The following is a 7797-nucleotide window of genomic DNA, read 5'->3' on the forward strand; positions in this document are numbered from 1 at the left end:
GTACTATTCATCCAAATTTTTTTTTAAATTTGTTTAAATTAAAGAAAATTAAAATTGTGGATATTAATTATTTATAATTAAAGCCAAAAATATCAGGTTTGTTATGTATTTAAAATTGTTTTTTTAAAGATAAGATATTTTTGTTAGTTGAGATTTAAATAATTAAATATTTTCTACAAAGATTCAAATTCAAATTTAAAAATAGACTAACAACTTAATTTTAAATATTTTAATATTTAAAATATTAGAATTATGATATCAGATATTTAAGATATTTTCATTTAAATTCTTATTTTCTTATTAAATTTTTATTTGAAAATATAAATATCTTATATTCTATAGTTTTTAATATTTAAATTATTTGAAATTTGAATATTGTTAGTTAGATATTTTTATGGATATTTGAATTTGTTTAACTATTTTGAGATATTTTAGGATTGTTATAACTATTTATATATTTTTTTAAATGGTTAAAATATTAGCTAATAGTTGTAACAACTCAAGATATTTTTGGAAAATAGTTAAGATATTGATTTTAAAATTTAAAATTGGTTAAATTTTGAAAAATATCATTTTTTTTCAGCCAATTAATAAAATATTTTTTTAATAAATGGGATTTAAATTAACTTTGGTTAATTGTTAATAAATCATATATCAATTAAATTAATATATTTTTTTTCAAATTAACCTAAAACCAAGTTGATTGTTGATAAATGAAATTTAAATTAACTATTTTTAATTGTTGATAGATTTCATTTAAATTGACTTATTTTTGTAAAAATTTAATTAATTTGATTTTTTTTTATAACTTCTAGATAATTAATTATGGTATTTTTGCAAATGAAACAAATTATGGTATTTTTGCATAAATTCATAGAATTGCTCATATAGTAACATGATTAGGCCCATCAAATTATAACATGTCTGTTTGCACTATATGTGGTATTTTTGCAATTTGGCCTATATGCATATTGTGGCCCATATGTTTGTTATATATATGGTATTTTGCCAAATAAAATATTCATAAAATGATATGTTTTATTTTGGCCCATTAGAAAATGTAAAGTTTAAATTTCTCTCTTGTGGGTGATTCCACTTGTGAAGGCTCATTTGCTTTGCATAACTATAGTGGGTCTAATAAATTAATAACAATTAATAAAACGAAGGTTTAAATTCTTGTCTTTTGGACACCCGCCACGGTGAACAGTACCCACGGGTACTATTCATCCAATTTTTTTTTTTATTTTTTTAAATTAAAGAAAATTAAAATTGTGGATATTAATTATTTATAATCAAAGCCAAAAATATCAGATTTGTTATGTATTTAAAAAAATAAATTTAAATAAGATAATTTTGTTAGTTGAGATTTAAATAATTAAATATTTTCTACAAAGATTCAAATTCAAATTTAAAAATAGACTAACAACTTAATTTTAAATATTTTAATATATTAAAATATTAGAATTATGATATCAGATATTTAAGATATTTTTATTTAAATTCTTGATTTTTTTTATTAAATTTTTATTTGAAAATATAAATATCTTATATTCTATAGTTTTTAATATTTAAATTATTTGAAATTTGAACATTGTTAGTTAGATATTTTTATGGATATTTGAATTTGTTTAACTATTTTGAGATATTTTAGGGTTGTTATAACTATTTATTTATATTTTTTAAATAGTTAAAATATTAGCTAATAGTTATAACAACTCAAGATATTTTTATAAAATAGTTAAGATACTGATTTTAAAATTTAAAATTGATTAAATTTTGAAAAATATCATTTTTTTTCAACCAATTAATAAAATATTTTTTTAATAAATGAGATTTAAATTGTCTTTGATTAATTGTTGATAAATCTTATTTAAATTAAATTAATATTTTTTTCAAATTAACCTAAAACCAAGTTGATTGTTGATAAATGAAATTTAAATTAACTATTTTTAATTATTGATAGATTTCATTTAAATTGACTTATTTTTGTAAAAATTTAATTAATTTGATTTCTTTTATAACTTCTAGATAATTAATTGTGGTATTTTTGCAAATGAAACAAATTATGGTATTTTTGCATAAATTCATAGAATTGCTCATATAGTAACATGATTAGGCCCATCAAATTATAACATGTCTGTTTGCACTATATGTGGTATTTTTGCAATTTGGCCTATATGCATATTGTGGCCCATATGTTTGTTATATATATGGTATTTTGCCAAATAAAATATTCATAAAATGATATGTTTTATTTTGGCCCATTAGAAAATGTAAAGTTTAAATTTCTCTCTTGTGGGTGATTCCACTTGTGAAGGCTCATTTGCTTTGCATAACTATAGTGGGTCTAATAAATTAATAACAATTAATAAAACGAAGGTTTAAATTCTTGTCTTTTGGACACCCGCCACGGTGAACAGTACCCACGGGTACTATTCATCCAAATTTTTTTTTTATTTTTTTAAATTAAAGAAAATTAAAATTGTGGATATTAATTATTTATAATCAAAGCCAAAAATATCAGATTTGTTATGTATTTAAAAAAATAAATTTAAATAAGATAATTTTGTTAGTTGAGATTTAAATAATTAAATATTTTCTACAAAGATTCAAATTCAAATTTAAAAATAGACTAACAACTTAATTTTAAATATTTTAATATATTAAAATATTAGAATTATGATATCAGATATTTAAGATATTTTTATTTAAATTCTTGATTTTTTTTATTAAATTTTTATTTGAAAATATAAATATCTTATATTCTATAGTTTTTAATATTTAAATTATTTGAAATTTGAACATTGTTAGTTAGATATTTTTATGGATATTTGAATTTGTTTAACTATTTTGAGATATTTTAGGGTTGTTATAACTATTTATTTATATTTTTTAAATAGTTAAAATATTAGCTAATAGTTATAACAACTCAAGATATTTTTATAAAATAGTTAAGATACTGATTTTAAAATTTAAAATTGATTAAATTTTGAAAAATATCATTTTTTTTCAACCAATTAATAAAATATTTTTTTAATAAATGAGATTTAAATTGTCTTTGATTAATTGTTGATAAATCTTATTTAAATTAAATTAATATTTTTTTCAAATTAACCTAAAACCAAGTTGATTGTTGATAAATGAAATTTAAATTAACTATTTTTAATTATTGATAGATTTCATTTAAATTGACTTATTTTTGTAAAAATTTAATTAATTTGATTTCTTTTATAACTTCTAGATAATTAATTGTGGTATTTTTGCAAATGAAACAAATTATGGTATTTTTGCATAAATTCATAGAATTGCTCATATAGTAACATGATTAGGCCCATCAAATTATAACATGTCTGTTTGCACTATATGTGGTATTTTTGCAATTTGGCCTATATGCATATTGTGGCCCATATGTTTGTTATATATATGGTATTTTGCCAAATAAAATATTCATAAAATGATATGTTTTATTTTGGCCCATTAGAAAAAGTAAAGTTTAAATTTCTCTCTTGTGGGTGATTCCACTTGTGAAGGCTCATTTGCTTTGCATAACTATAGTGGGTCTAATAAATTAATAACAATTAATAAAACGAAGGTTTAAATTCTTGTCTTTTGGACACCCGCCACGGTGAACAGTACCCACGGGTACTATTCATCCAAATTTTTTTTTTATTTTTTTAAATTAAAGAAAATTAAAATTGTGGATATTAATTATTTATAATCAAAGCCAAAAATATCAGATTTGTTATGTATTTAAAAAAATAAATTTAAATAAGATAATTTTGTTAGTTGAGATTTAAATAATTAAATATTTTCTACAAAGATTCAAATTCAAATTTAAAAATAGACTAACAACTTAATTTTAAATATTTTAATATATTAAAATATTAGAATTATGATATCAGATATTTAAGATATTTTTATTTAAATTCTTGATTTTTTTTATTAAATTTTTATTTGAAAATATAAATATCTTATATTCTATAGTTTTTAATATTTAAATTATTTGAAATTTGAACATTGTTAGTTAGATATTTTTATGGATATTTGAATTTGTTTAACTATTTTGAGATATTTTAGGGTTGTTATAACTATTTATTTATATTTTTTAAATAGTTAAAATATTAGCTAATAGTTGTAACAACTCAAGATATTTTTATAAAATAGTTAAGATACTGATTTTAAAATTTAAAATTGATTAAATTTTGAAAAATATCATTTTTTTTCAACCAATTAATAAAATATTTTTTTAATAAATGAGATTTAAATTGTCTTTGATTAATTGTTGATAAATCTTATTTAAATTAAGTTAATATTTTTTTCAAATTAACCTAAAACCAAGTTGATTGTTGATAAATGAAATTTAAATTAACTATTTTTAATTATTGATAGATTTCATTTAAATTGACTTATTTTTGTAAAAATTTAATTAATTTGATTTCTTTTATAACTTCTAGATAATTAATTGTGGTATTTTTGCAAATGAAACAAATTATGGTATTTTTGCATAAATTCATAGAATTGCTCATATAGTAACATGATTAGGCCCATCAAATTATAACATGTCTGTTTGCACTATATGTGGTATTTTTGCAATTTGGCCTATATGCATATTGTGGCCCATATGTTTGTTATATATATGGTATTTTGCCAAATAAAATATTCATAAAATGATATGTTTTATTTTGGCCCATTAGAAAATGTAAAGTTTAAATTTCTCTCTTGTGGGTGATTCCACTTGTGAAGGCTCATTTGCTTTGCATGACTATAGTGGGTCTAATCAATTAATAACAATTAATAAAACGAAGGTTTAAATTCCTGTCTTTTGGACACCCGCCACGGTGAACAGTACCCACGGGTACTATTCATCCAAATTTTTTTTAAAACTTTTTTAAATTAAAGAAAATTAAAATTGTGGATATTAATTATTTATAATCAAAGCCAAAAATATCAGATTTGTTATGTATTTAAAATTATTTTTTTAAATAAGATATTTTTGTTAGTTGAGATTTAAATAATTAAATATTTTCTACAAAGATTCAAATTCAAATTTAAAAATAGACTAACAACTTAATTTTAAATATTTTAATATATTAAAATATTAGAATTATGATATCAGATATTTAAGATATTTTTATTTAAATTCTTGATTTTTTTTATTAAATTTTTATTTGAAAATATAAATATCTTATATTCTATAGTTTTTAATATTTAAATTATTTGAAATTTGAACATTGTTAGTTAGATATTTTTATGGATATTTGAATTTGTTTAACTATTTTGAGATATTTTAGGGTTGTTATAACTATTTATTTATATTTTTTAAATAGTTAAAATATTAGCTAATAGTTGTAACAACTCAAGATATTTTTATAAAATAGTTAAGATACTGATTTTAAAATTTAAAATTGATTAAATTTTGAAAAATATCATTTTTTTTCAACCAATTAATAAAATATTTTTTTAATAAATGAGATTTAAATTGTCTTTGATTAATTGTTGATAAATCTTATTTAAATTAAGTTAATATTTTTTTCAAATTAACCTAAAACCAAGTTGATTGTTGATAAATGAAATTTAAATTAACTATTTTTAATTATTGATAGATTTCATTTAAATTGACTTATTTTTGTAAAAATTTAATTAATTTGATTTCTTTTATAACTTCTAGATAATTAATTGTGGTATTTTTGCAAATGAAACAAATTATGGTATTTTTGCATAAATTCATAGAATTGCTCATATAGTAACATGATTAGGCCCATCAAATTATAACATGTCTGTTTGCACTATATGTGGTATTTTTGCAATTTGGCCTATATGCATATTGTGGCCCATATGTTTGTTATATATATGGTATTTTGCCAAATAAAATATTCATAAAATGATATGTTTTATTTTGGCCCATTAGAAAATGTAAAGTTTAAATTTCTCTCTTGTGGGTGATTCCACTTGTGAAGGCTCATTTGCTTTGCATGACTATAGTGGGTCTAATCAATTAATAACAATTAATAAAACGAAGGTTTAAATTCCTGTCTTTTGGACACCCGCCACGGTGAACAGTACCCACGGGTACTATTCATCCAAATTTTTTTTAAAACTTTTTTAAATTAAAGAAAATTAAAATTGTGGATATTAATTATTTATAATCAAAGCCAAAAATATCAGATTTGTTATGTATTTAAAATTATTTTTTTAAATAAGATATTTTTGTTAGTTGAGATTTAAATAATTAAATATTTTCTACAAAGATTCAAATTCAAATTTAAAAATAGACTAACAACTTAATTTTAAATATTTTAATATATTAAAATATTAGAATTATGATATCAGATATTTAAGATATTTTTATTTAAATTCTTGATTTTTTTTATTAAATTTTTATTTGAAAATATAAATATCTTATATTCTATAGTTTTTAATATTTAAATTATTTGAAATTTGAACATTGTTAGTTAGATATTTTTATGGATATTTGAATTTGTTTAACTATTTTGAGATATTTTAGGGTTGTTATAACTATTTATTTATATTTTTTAAATAGTTAAAATATTAGCTAATAGTTGTAACAACTCAAGATATTTTTATAAAATAGTTAAGATACTGATTTTAAAATATAAAATTGATTAAATTTTGAAAAATATCATTTTTTTCAACCAATTAATAAAATATTTTTTTAATAAATGAGATTTAAATTGTCTTTGATTAATTGTTGATAAATCTTATTTAAATTAAATTAATATTTTTTTCAAATTAACCTAAAACCAAGTTGATTGTTGATAAATGAAATTTAAATTAACTATTTTTAATTATTGATAGATTTCATTTAAATTGACTTATTTTTGTAAAAATTTAATTAATTTGATTTCTTTTATAACTTCTAGATAATTAATTGTGGTATTTTTGCAAATGAAACAAATTATGGTATTTTTGTATAAATTCATAGAATTGCTCATATAGTAACATGATTAGGCCCATCAAATTATAACATGTCTGTTTGCACTATATGTGGTATTTTTGCAATTTGGCCTATATGCATATTGTGGCCCATATGTTTGTTATATATATGGTATTTTGCCAAATAAAATATTCATAAAATGATATGTTTTATTTTGGCCCATTAGAAAATGTAAAGTTTAAATTTCTCTCTTGTGGGTGATTCCACTTGTGAAGGCTCATTTGCTTTGCATGACTATAGTGGGTCTAATCAATTAATAACAATTAATAAAACGAAGGTTTAAATTCCTGTCTTTTGGACACCCGCCACGGTGAACAGTACCCACGGGTACTATTCATCCAAATTTTTTTTAAAACTTTTTTAAATTAAAGAAAATTAAAATTGTGGATATTAATTATTTATAATCAAAGCCAAAAATATCAGATTTGTTATGTATTTAAAATTATTTTTTTAAATAAGATATTTTTGTTAGTTGAGATTTAAATAATTAAATATTTTCTACAAAGATTCAAATTCAAATTTAAAAATAGACTAACAACTTAATTTTAAATATTTTAATATATTAAAATATTAGAATTATGATATCAGATATTTAAGATATTTTTATTTAAATTCTTGATTTTTTTTATTAAATTTTTATTTGAAAATATAAATATCTTATATTCTATAGTTTTTAATATTTAAATTATTTGAAATTTGAATATTGTTAGTTAGATATTTTTATGAATATTTGAATTTGTTTAACTATTTTGAGATATTTTAGGGTTGTTATAACTATTTATTTATATTTTTTAAATGGTTAAAATATTAGCTAATAGTTGTAACAACTCAAGATATTTTTA

Source organism: Humulus lupulus, chromosome 6, assembly GCF_963169125.1.
Source record: "Humulus lupulus chromosome 6, drHumLupu1.1, whole genome shotgun sequence".
Taxonomy (NCBI): domain Eukaryota; kingdom Viridiplantae; phylum Streptophyta; class Magnoliopsida; order Rosales; family Cannabaceae; genus Humulus; species Humulus lupulus.